At 34.0% G+C, this 13,554-nt stretch overlaps 1 protein-coding gene across 1 annotated transcript in view; it reads left to right on the top strand.

The window, feature by feature from the left end:
• Positions 1–425: 425 nt before the first annotated feature.
• The window catches only part of LOC144970985 (protocadherin beta-14-like), a 36,415-nt gene continuing 23,286 nt past the window's right edge, over positions 426–13,554 (top strand). The window contains exon 1 of the mRNA XM_078911232.1: positions 426–1,274. The gene's annotated coding sequence lies outside the window, so the exon portion shown is untranslated. The remainder of the gene's footprint in view (positions 1,275–13,554) is intronic.

The raw sequence follows: 13,554 nt of genomic DNA, 5'->3' as shown, positions 1-13,554 counted from the left end.
TATGTATTAATCAACAGCTGTATTGTGGATATTGTGGTCAAAGCCCGTAATAGTACAGTGCGACATTGTCCCAATCTATTCAGCATTAGATTATAAATACAGATAACTATCAGATTGGATGTGACATGTGAATACAATCTATTGACACTTTTACCTTTCGAGTCTGGTGTTGTTGTGCGACTCACAATCATTCAACTGTTCAGTTTTATATATTATCCGTATTTTAGTACCTATTCGTCCTCGGATTTAGGTGTGCTCACTGCTCATTTTCCTCACCTCGGCGCCGCGCCATTTTCCCCCCATCATCTCGTTCCATTCTCACACCCCCCGATCTCACCTTCTATTCAACAAAACCCCCCTAGTACTGAAGCAAGCCCCGCCTCCTGCTAGGGTCTTCGGCGATGTTGCTTCGTGAACGACTCGTTGACGGCGTGCCGTGGCGATTTTGTCGTCGCTCTCGTAAAGGCAGTGGCGTCTCGTTGTGATGGTTGTGCTTATGGTACGTACGCGCGTAGACGTATTGTATTGTCGCTGCTATCTGTTTTTATTGAATTTGGACGAACATCAGCGGGCAAATATCTAATAAAAACACTGAACGAATGACGATCCAGGTAGCTGAGTCCAACCTTGTCCAGTGCTGTTGTTCTTGATATTATATCTGTTGTTGTCAATACACGAGACATCAATTTATGTCATATAATATTTCCACAGGACTAAATATACACACGGATGATGGATTCATGACAATCAAATGTCCGGATACAATTAATTCTCCTACCTTTTCCAACTTTGATGATGAATTAATTCATTGTGTTTCATTGTATGTGTTATTTATTTCGCGTTTATGGATTTAGCAGGTTGACCCGGCAACATAATGTCCGTGGTCATTTACATATCGTTGTAAACAGTCAGCTGCTGCTGTGAAACTGTTTATTTCTCTCAGTCCTATGAACTTCAACACTAACATGTATTTCTTACCTTATCTACAAATTTGAGAATCAGGAACAACTATATCATAGATTCTAATTGTTTGACCTATATACTGGAGATTTCTTGGTTTTTATTTGGTCTGGTATGATACATAATTCAGTTAGTTGAATGCATTTAAAGCTTATGGCATTTGTAAATCGACTGTAAGAGTGCTTGTTGTGTGTGAGCTAAACGGAGTACTCACGACTTGGAAACAAAACCCCATGATAATTAGACGAGTAATTGATCGTGGTCTCAATTGCATCTCTCTGTTTTTGGATTTAGATTCCTGATCATTGATATAAGTAAGTATAACGGTATTAACCTAGTAGCATTTAGCGTAATTTGGTACTCATTACCTAATTCTTATTTTTATTGTTGCTCAATTACTGCTGATTACAATATTGTTTTTCCTCCATGGTTATGATCATCATATTATGCTGTCTCGATAACATAATTCAGGACATTTAAAGCTTATGATACTACGTTTTCTGATTTCCTTATTAAGAATGCAGAGAATAATTTTGATATCATGGATGAGGATTACCAACTCGAAAATATTACCCTATATATAGAATGCGCTTGGCTAAGAAGTATAACAGACCAACACACAAAACTATGCGTAATCATTAACTTTTATAATCTGGTTCATACAGTTTAGTGAGAAGTTTTTTTTCTTCAAAAACGTGGATGGCAAAAAACAATACCAAAGACCTGAGTGACTTCTTCGTTCTATCTATAGATAAATCGAATTGTGAAATGATCATTCGTGGTCTCTATTCATTTTTCTTTCGTCTTTTTTTAGCGTTCACATTTCTTTTAACTCGTAACAGCGTCCGATATAAAAGTGATAATTTGGTTTTAAGGGATCCTTATGAAGAAAATTGGTCTCGATCTATGTTCGGATATTTATGACGAAAATGATGTTTAAGAATCAATTAAAAGGATGGGTGGTTAGAGAGGGAGATAGAAGATGATGGATGGGTTGGAGATAAAAATGATAGATAGATGGATAGATAAATAGATAGAGCGAGCGAGAAAGAAATGAAAAGAAAGAGATATATATATATATATATATATATATATATATATATATATATATATATATATATATATATATATATATCTCTCTTTCTTTTCATTTCTTTCTCGCTCGCTCTATCTATTTATCTATCCATCTATCTATCATTTTTATCTCCAACCCATCCATCATCTTCTATCTCCCTCTCTAACCACCCATCCTTTTAATTGATTCTTAAACATATATATATATATATATATATATATATATATATATATATATATATATATATATATATATATATATATATATATATATACTTGAACTTAAACTAATCTAACATGACTAAAGAAAAAAAAACTGTAGTTAGGGTATTGCCGCATAATCTATGTTAAAATCTCTCGTTACCATAATTTCTTTTCTTGAGAGATTTAACCTTATAATTCTAAGCTAACGAGACTATAGGTAAGATTTGTAATTACTGCATTTCATCATAATCTATGTTAATTTCTTGTTGCCATCATTTTTTTTTCTTTTGCCATATGAGACATAATTTAGAATTAAAGACAGGTAGCGTTTTCTTTATTTCTACGAAGATGAATTCCCGGAAAAACGTAACTACTACTACTTCTTTTCTTCTTGTTTTTTCTTGTTCTTGTTCTTCTTCTTGTTGTTGTTCTTCTCCTTCTTCTTCCTCCTCCTTCTCCTCCTCCTCCTCCTCCTCCTCCTCCTCCTCCTCCTCCTCCTTCTTCTTCTTCTTCTTCTTCTTCTTCTTCTTCTTCTTCTTCTTCTTCTTCTTCTTCTTCTTCTTCTTCTTTTTTCTTTTTTTTTTTTCTTTTTTTTTCTCGAATTATTTCGGAAGAGTTCGATTTCTAAACATTAGAATGTTTAAAAGTCGCAGCCTCTAAAGTTACTTCTGAGCATCTCCTTACTTAATGATTTATTAGTTCCAGGAATGGAAAAACTACAAAACGTATATTTAAGATATCCTACATTTTATCACGAATTAAAAGAGAACCCACACATTGTTGGAATGTCTTGTTGACAGGCTATTACGATTCAGATATTGTGCGTTTCCATGTCATTGTTATCTTGACAGATCAAATATTTCCCGTGAATTCTATGCTGCTTTATTTGCGTCCTAATCATAACGTATAATTTTAATCATTACCCGCTGTGCCGGGTCTATTCACACAACCAGGGTTTCCCCCCTTCCATCTAGTTCATTTTGCTTTGTTCCACTTTCACTTTTGGATATTATTTATTATACTAATCTTACTTGAAAATTGTTTCCCTCTTCTGTGTGTTTTCACCGATTTAAAAAAAATAAAAATAAAAAAAAAGTAGATATCTATGTCTGACAAACTCGATATCGTTTTCGTGAAGAGAATTGGAGTTCAGACTATTTTATGTCGTGACCGAGTTGTCTACTTTTGTAATTTCGATGTCTTTAATTAAAACCAATGGTTGGAGAAAAATAATTGTTTCTTTTCGCGTTTTCACAAAATTATTTCAATTTCCCTCTCTCTTCCAATAACTCAAAAAGTTTGGGCTTAACTAACATTGTTGTAATGGATAGCTAGTTAAAAACAATGCTGAAATTAAATGGAAGCTCCAGTCTAGTTTACACAGTTTATATTCTTTTTCATTATTGTTTTATTTTCCGTGTGTGTATTGGGGAGGGGGGGGGGGAGGGATTGGTTTTTTATTAGGGGGGTTGGGGGGGGGGGGGTCTTTAGTCAGCTTTAAGCAGCAGCATTAGAATTGCTGCCAAAGCTACATTTATATTGTTAGTTTGAGCAATGAACGATAAGACCACACTTTGATTCGAGTTATCAGTATCGAACACCATTTTCCATTAATCTAAATAAATAATTCTCTTGTTATTCACTGCATGGTGTATTTATCTCGTGATGGATAAGACATAATATCATCTTATACGTTCCGTTGTCTCATAGTAATTTTAGATAATTTCTCGACTTGCATTTGAATCTGCCTTGTTGAGCTTTCTATGCTAATGTGATGCTTTCCAGTTTTCGACTCTGTTTCATATCATGATTTTTAAACTGTTTGAGTTCTTATCAAAGGAGCCAGACAGTTATATCAGACCTGCCTAATACTACAAAAAATTCGTAGAAATACGAATTTTGGCTCCAGCTACAGAAGAACCTTCGTTTCCTTGAGTGAATAAATCTTGTTGAAAAGGAAAGTTTAGTTCCTTAGATCCATTATTCAGGCCTTTGGAGCATTTTCGATTATTCTATGGGCGAATTATTTTTTCTAAAGCTATTTAAAGTGACTTTTTCTTTTTTCCCTTGGAAACCACGAATTTTAGAAATTTCAAGTAAGCGGCTCTGCTTTATTGTTGTTATAACACATTCTTTTAAATTTAGACTCACCACTCAAAGCATTGTCAAGTGGTCAGTTTTGTAAGTTTACGGTTTGTCTGAACTCTGCCTGGCCTTGTTATCAGTCTTGCAGTAGCTTCCTTTGTCTTTGGGTCAGTGGGGGGTTATCTAATCGTATGATTTAGAGTCTTAGCCAGTTAAGTTCAATGATTTTGAAAGTCTCTAGAGATGTCCAATTCTTCTAGAGATTTACCTTGTGCTTTGCATGTGGCGGTTTTCCCAGACAAATGGAATTCTAGTTTTCTTTGAAGTTTGAAGTAAGGCGAAACCTGTGTGACGTCATTTGTCTGGTTTAGTAACTTCTATAGATTGCCTTGGTCTGATCTCGTAACAAAAGTCAAACGATATTGAGCGTGGTCAATGGACAGATGAGTGACAATGATAGCAAACTCCGACGCTGTTTCCTTTGATAAGGCACTTTGCACGCTTCACGCCACTCGATTCAAATGTAAATGAGTGCCTGGCTATAGACAATGACGAGTATTGTAAGAGTGATATTTCGAACCGGCGCCGAACAGGCGGCTTGTACTTAAAGAAATTTGAATCCATATGATCTGCTAGGTAAATTAAAGATTATCAGGCGCATTAAGCACGATGAATCATTAGAAAAGTCCCGCATAAATGCCTATTACGCCTATATGCAGGTCAAGAATACCTAAATTTGCTCATTTTATTTGTCTTCTATTATTTTCGTATTATGATAATACTGTCTACACAGGAGTGGTTATTTCCTTTCTTATTGTTTAACCAGTTAACTGTTGTACTTTGGAAAAACACATTAAAAAATATTGTCCAGAAAACTCGTCCTTCAAACCATCGATTTAAATTATCCTCATCTTGGAAAAATACAAAATATTTCAAACCTTGGACTTCACGAAGTCTCCCCAGGCCCCGGTTTGAGAGTGTTTACCAAGATGAGGGTCATTTAAATCAATCGATACTTGAAGGACGAGTTTTCTTGCCAAATGTTTAAATACTAGTTTTTTCCAGAGTACGGCAGTTAACTGGTAAAAAAAATAGTTTGAAAGGTTTTGGTCGGTCAGGTTTTTAACCTTCAATTAAATGGAAAAGAAAGCATGGGAACTGCTATGTGGGATTGCACAATTACTTTGTCGTGCAACCTAATTCTCCATTTTTTGGGACAGTCAGACAAATAAATAGGTGATTTATTGTTCTAATTTATTGTTTCATTATTGATTTTTCATGCTATAGTTAGTCACATGTTTTCAATTATTAAACTTCATTGAGCTACAACTTCCATTTAGATAAGGCGCATGTTTATGATCATGAAACGTTTTGGATTGAATTTGAAATTTAATGGGGACCAGTCTTAAACAGAAGAAGGAAAATACTCGTCATTCTTCTTAAGTGCATTTATAAAATGACACAGTAAGAAATCATCAAGTACTCAACAGTGGTTGCCTATAAGACACACCTACATGCGCCGAATAAACTGGCCTTTCAATTCATGAGCATTTTTTCTCACAATAATTATTCGTTTCAAGGCTGTATAGAGCAGTGTAATTTTTTTTAAATCCGAATAATGCTAATAATAATATTAATAATAATAATAATAATGATGATGATGATGATGATGATAATAATCATCATCGCCACCATTATTATTATTATTATTATTATTATTATTATTATTATTATTATTATTATTATTATTATTATTATTATTTTTATTATTATTATTATTATTATTATTATTATTATTATTATTATTATTATTATTATTATTATATATATTATTATTATTATTATTATTATTATTATTATCATAACAATGCATAATAATGATAATGATAATAATAATAATCATAATATATATATGTATATATACAACTTGTTATCTGGCTTTTTTCAATTAATTAGATATTTGATTGCTTGAAATCATAAATCATTTGTTTGTATTCGACAAATTATAGGGTTTTAACATCTGTAGAATTCTAGTCTGAGATAACAGTATTGTGCCTTTTGGTGTGTCCATTGATTTAATTGAATATGCAATTGATATAATATTATATTTTTTACGGTATGTCTTTTTACCGAAATTAAAACACCAATACCCTATATTTTACAACTTTGATTCCATATCTATCCAAATTTTTCATACTTAAATACTTTTTAAAAAATTACATACTAAAAAAATATTCATTTGGTTTATATTCCATTATCAATAACTCAATATTCTCTTTTTCTCCTCTCCATTTTTTCCCTTCTATTTCTCATTAATCTGAAGCGCCATTAATTCATTGATTTTAATTAGTTTATTAGTTCATTCATTTTATTCATTCTATCAACGGAAATCCAGCATTGCCTTGACAATCCGATATTTAACGCATTCTAGCGGATCAAAGCTATGTAGCAATACGATTTAAGCCTATTTTAATAAAGGTTTGGCAATTTTAACGAATTTGATTGGCAACAATGACTGCGATAAGGAATGCCAAATACTTGGAAATGGGGTGGGTGTGAGAGTTGGGCCTGCCGGCCCGGTCCTTCTATGGAATAAGCGGTTAGTGTCATTTTTTTCATCCATAAGGGCGTATTTGAAACAGTGACACAAGGTATTTTACCTGAAGATGGACATAAAAACCAACAAAAACAAGGAAGTCACAGTTTTTTGTTTTTTTAAATTATGTTTTTGTTTGATTGTGCTTTCTTGTTGCTGTTTATTTATTTATTTATTTTTTTTTTCTTTTTTATTTGGGGGGGGGGGGGGTAGGAGGGGGTGTCGTTGGGGGTGTTTTTTTTTCTCCTTTTGTTTTGTTTTTGTTTTGTTTAGTTTTTTTAATTTATTATTTTTTTATTTGGGGGGGGGGGGGAAATAAGAGTTGTTTTAATTTATCGATATTTTAAGGACGAGTTTTCTGGCCAAAACTATAAAAATGTGTCTCTTTAAGGAACCGGACAGAATGTAGTAATTGTTTATTTTAGACAACCCAAGGTGATAGAATCGTTTTGATTGAAGTGTCAGTGAATGATAAGAAAACAGGAAGGCGGTGGTGGGTTGGGGGAGAGCTAGATGAAGGACATGAGGTGAGATTCCCGATAAAGAGGGGCCGGGCTGGGATGAAGAGGGATCAGCGAGGGATATCTAGATATTTGGTCGGAATACGGGGATTAAACCGATTGGGCACCGGGATATGCGGTACTATTATCTCCTGTATATCGTCGACTCGGTTGGTGCCTTTGGTACCCATGAAGGGTGGCATATATGATAATATATATGTATATAATTTATACCTACGTAGTTATTGGTAGATTGGATATGATAGCAATAATGATTATACTATGTTTTATGAATTGGGATTTTCTTTCCTTTTTTTATGCTGGAACATTATCGTAAATAATATCAACGAAGGGTATCATTTTGAATTGTTGTTGGTTTGTGAGAAGGGGGAAAAAATAAAAGAAAACCAACAAATCATGTTATTTATGTTCTTCTTTACATCGCGATATGAGTGGTTTATCTATAATAGCCTCGACCGTTCATTGGGGACCATTAAACTGTAAATAATGATGTCAGGATGAAAAGTCGTTTTATTTATTTATAGTCAAATCATAACAGTATAATGTTTCGTGATCAAAGGAATGGACATGTTTCATGCACAATTAATTAGTCTGTGAATCTAAAATACTCAATAATATCATGTGACAAATGTGACCTCTTCCTATCACTTTAAAAAAACAAAAAACAAAAACAAAACAAAACAAAAATAATAATTAAAAAAAAAAAAAAAAAAAAAAAAAATATATATATATATATATATATATATATATATATATATATATATATATATATATATATATATATTTATATATAATGGTGTTTGAGACAAATATGGTACGAAAAGTGGTCGACGACATGTTCTTGTTCTTGTTAATCAACTACAAACCGGAACCTCTTCAACAAACAACAACAGTCAACAAACCAAACTCATGTAACACACAGTCCTGACGATGGCTAATTGGGCCTGAAACATTAATGTAGACTGTCTCAAACATTGTGGTAAATATTAAAATAATATATATATATATATATATATATATATATATATATATATATATATATATATATATATATATATATATATATCATTGTCTTTTTTATATTTATTATTCGGTTGTCCTTCGGAGCCATAAGGCCCATAGATTCGGAATTTATCCCAGTTTTTAGTTTTTATAGCGCTAAACGAACACTATGATAGCAATTGCTTGCTACCTTTTGTATAGGACGCTTGTCTGTTGCAAGGTATTTTACTTTGGATCTAAGAAAGCCAATCAACCAAATCAGTGCTGGGTGAACAGGAAAAAGTATCCGCTTTACCTGGGATCGATCCTGGTCCCCTTTAAAGTAGATGCGAGTGTTCTATCAACTAAGCTAACGGGACAGAGCTTTCATAACGGTTGTTTCTGTTTGTCATCGCGTCTGTGCTCAATGAACAATCATTTATGTAAAAGAGTGGGGAGCAGGAACGGATACAAAGAAGAAAAAAATGAGGATAAGGTGCTTAGTACCTGGTGCCAAATAAATTAGAAAGAAAAATATTTTAATGAAAAGAAATAATCTCTCGGTCTACCCCCTTCCCCCCCCCCCCCCCCCCACACACACACACAAACCCACTAATAAACAAAAACTGTAAGATAAATGAATACACAAATAATTAAACAATCAAATAAGTAAATGACTGAATAAATAAATAAATGACTAGAAATTATTATTTTAAAAAAAACAAACAAACAAACCCAGCCTTGACTTGTCGGTACGTCTAACGATGTTCCCGCGCAGAGGGGAAAAAATTAACAGAACTGCTCCAATAGGACGTTCAGTTTCTTACCTCCCTCAGTCTCGAGACCCCAAATTAATGTCATCCTTACAAATACGTAAAACATCTAGGGTAATCCCAGACTACACAATTCATTTATCTAATTCTCCTTTTCATACTAGTTGTTTTCTTACAGGGACTGACTACCTCACAGATTATTCGTAACCAAAAAAACTGAAAAGAAAAAGCTGATAAGGTTGACATTTTGTTTTGAGATTAGACTAATTAGAGATAGACAGAAAGCTTACGAAACGATACGGTTCATTTAAGGATGTAAAGGGGACGTCCTGAAATTGGACGAAAGATTCTGAGGTCATTCGCCTGTGATCGTGTCAAATAGGGTCTCTGTCGGAGAGGTTGAAATGTACACTAGATGCGAAAATAATATCAGTACGTGGTATGAACTTTATTTGATGCCAATTAATTGGGACCTACCGAGTCAATGAGGTATTTATAATGTCACAAGGAACTAGTCTCACTGGTCTCAATTCAATTAACATAGAATTATTTGATTGTTTTTTTTTGTTTTTTGTTTTTGTTTTTTTTGGTGCTTTTTGGAGTTTTGTTTTGTTTGTTTGTTTGTTTGTTTTTTTGTTGTATTTGTTTGTTTGTTTGTTTTTAAGGGGAAGGGAAAGTTTGACGAAAGATAGTATTTTTATTATTACATTTTTATTACTTCTTTACCTGGCACTACTAACCACCTTTCTCTCTCTTTTTTTTTAAAAAATACTTCGCATCAGTTCCTGTTCCCAATTTTATTTTCACATCGGATTGTTCACTGAGCACAGACAGTTATTTGACTTGAAGTCAAAATGGACAACTATAGGAAATTTCATGTTTTTTGTTTTATTAATTTACGACTCAAAACTCACTCTCTTATGAGCTTGTATTAAATTTGACTCAAATTTTATTTTTAAGCTTAAGATTCATGTTTAGCCATCTGGTTCACGCCCATAATACCGTTTTGAGGTGGTTGGTAACACCAGGGGGTCAAAGTGTTAATGGTGTTTGGCCACTGTTGAAGTTGAAATTGGCCACCAGAAACTCTGGCCATCTGGCAGCCCCACAGATTAGTCTGAGGGTAGCCCTGCTGTCAATTTGAGCGTCTAACAAGTTGGCAAGTTTAACATTAAAATGTGGAAATTCCCTTCACGCGATCGACAATGATGGGTTTGATTTAAATGGTAACAGTAGGTAGAAATGTAAATGTCATTTACCTACTGGCCCGCTGTAGAACGCTATCTAAACTCTTTAAAAGTCAAATAAAGAGAGCAAATAGCAATGTAAATCATAAAATCTGGTTTCCACCCCTACTGCTTTTCTTCTTCTTTTTTTTTTTTAATGTCGGTTCTCTCCCTTCTCATTTCTACAGGGGGAAAAGAAAGAGGAGAGAGAGAGAGAGAGAGAGAGAGAGAGAGAGAGAGGAGAGAGAGAGAGAAGAGAGAGAGAGAGAGAGAGAGAGAGAGAGAGAGAGAGAGAGAGAGAGAGGAGGGAGAGAGGGGGGGGGGGGGGGGGTAGAGTGTGATCTTTGCTTACCATTTCTTCAAGGGTAATTGGAAAAGAGTTTAAACTTTGAACAAGCTTAAGTGTTTGTGTTTTTGTAAGTGGTGGTTTTCAGTGATGGTAAGTTAGAAGATTTGGTTTTTGTGGATGGTTGGGGTTGGAAAGGGGAGGGGGTGGGGGGGGGGGGGTAAGGGTGAGGGGTTAAGAGGATGATTGGAAAATGGGTAGATAGATAGTAAATGTGTGTGTGTGTGTGTGTGTGTGTGTGTGTGTGTGTGCGAGAGATCATTTTTGTTAACTAGTTGCACAGTCAAAACACACACGCACACACATTCTTTCTGTATATTTAAGTTATGTCGATGAATCTATCTAGTCTATCTATCTATCTATTTCCCTTCTCTCTCACTCTCTCTCTCTCTCTCTCTCTCTCTCTCTCTCTCTCTCTCACACACACACACACACACACACACAATCGTCACCTGTAACGTTAACCTAAGGCAATTAGATTTATTCCTCACCATGACAACAATAACAAAATCCTAAACCCCCGACGATCCAAGCTTGGTAAAGTAAAATATCAGTTCGCTAATTGCTGGTTCAGCCGTAATCAGGTGAGATTATGTAGACACACACACAAGAGACACAGCATCCGGGGATTTTCCCTTCCCCCGTCTTTTGATGCCGAGACATTATGCGAGAGATAATCGGAAATTTCGCGGAATAATCCTATTGTAGTTTCACCCCAGGTAAAGAACGTGTCAAGGTCTACCTACGAGTGTAACACGGGGGAAGAAGGAGGGACTATCGGTATCGAATTTAGATGATACATTAAATCTTCTTAATTGAAACATTTCGCTGCCGACGTGGGTTTGGGGGGGGGGGGGGGGGGGGGGGGGGGGGTACGTGTTGAGAGAGAGAGAGAGAAGAGCGATCATTCTTAGTAAACAATGTTCCTATTTATCCGCATAATGCACCTTAAATAAATAGGAATTCGCAATAGTGAATAATATAACAGATTCAAAAAGAAAAAAATAATAAAGTACTATATATACTACATTTCAGGCTAAACCCATTCTTAAGGCAATTTTTAAAAAGCAAAAATAAAGGTAATACTTAAAGTATAATCAAGATCGATAGTAGAATATACATTTATACGTAAAATATATAAAACATAACATGATTTTACGGTTTTTATTGCAGGAATAAATGAATCTTTTAAATATTAAAATAATTTTCTTTAGTTTCAATGGATCCGAGAGTGATGATAGCCTGATGTATAATCATCATTATCTCCCCGTCTGCCTCTCCATCCTCGTTTATTTTAGCTGCATGCTTGATGATATCAGCACAGTGTAATACAACAAGTACGTAACATGAAAATTAGAGATATCTATCTAATTTTTAGATGGATATCATTGTCGTGATTACCTCCCCCCTCCCACCCCTACCTTCCCGCCACTGTAACATTTATTTCTGTAAGAAACTGAAACGTGACTCAGAAAACATTTATATTGCCCAAGGGAACAATTTAAAATGTCCCCTTTGAAAAAGGCTAGTGTTGAGAGAAAAGTAGAATTTTTAAAAACCAAACAAACAAACAAAAGAAAACACGAAAAAAAACCCTCACCAAAGGATTATAATAAATAGATATGCACATAATATATAGAGCATTTCTCAAGCTTAATGATAATGCACTTCATGTGGAGCCGCACTTATTCCCCAGCATACCAAATTTCCTAATCTTTTATATTGCATTTCACCAGATATGCGCTATTATTATTATTATTATTATTATTATTATTATTATTATTATTATATTATTATTATTATTATTATTATTATTATTATTATTATTATTATTATTATTATTATTATTATTGTTATTATTATCATCATTTTACTAGCACTGTCGTCACTGAATATCTCCAAGTTCTCGTTCACCTCTGAGTCGAATAGGGTAATTTGAAAATAAAGAGTGTCTTAGTCTGGGTCACGACATAAGGGTTTTGCCTTCATTTTTTTCACCCATCCAGTGATTGACCACAGCTGATATCGTTTGACTTTCTAGGTCGTCGAGACAATGTACCACCTGGGGCACTGACGCCAACAATTTGAGTAAATATTTCCATTTTCTATCAAAATCGGACGTACCAGGTACGTCAATGCGTGCAGTGTAAATAGATGTCCCAAAACATGTTGATTTACGATCTTAAGACAGATGGAGATTTTGGCAAGCGTGAAGATATTCCGTGATCCACTGTTCAGAATACGAATTTGCTTTTTATTCATTTATTTATTTATTTATTTATTTATTTATTTATTTATTTATTTATTTATTTATTTATTTATTTATTTATTTATTTATTTATTTATTTGTTTGTTTGTTTATTTATTTATTTATTTATAAATTTATTTATTATTTATTTATTTCTTTATTGAAATGATGGTATCGCCCGGCACGAGTGTCTAGTCTAGAAATTCTCTTTTATTTTTTAATGAATTTTTAGAAACGTTTGGACGACGTGCGTGTGTGTGAATGCATGTTTATGTACATGCGTATGTATGTTTGCATGCATGTTTGTGTTGTTTATTTACAAAGCATCTCTCTTTTCGTGGACGCACTGTGTACAGACAGTTCGTTGTTGGACTGGTTTTCCTACTAACTAAAGAAGAGTCACAAGTTAGGAATTGGGTTTATTTAATTAACGCATTGTCTTAGCAGAGATAGGCATGTACATAAGTAAGAACAGACTACTAAAAGTCACGTTTTAACATTCCATCTTCATTTTCACATCCTTTGTTGTTCCCAGGCCGT

The sequence above is a fragment of the Berghia stephanieae genome, chromosome 4 (assembly GCF_034508935.2).
Source record: "Berghia stephanieae isolate SIO BIC M18660-M18661 chromosome 4, UCSD_Bste_1.3, whole genome shotgun sequence".
Classification (NCBI taxonomy): Eukaryota; Metazoa; Mollusca; class Gastropoda; order Nudibranchia; family Aeolidiidae; genus Berghia; species Berghia stephanieae.
This window is presented reverse-complemented; position numbering and strand designations above follow the sequence as displayed.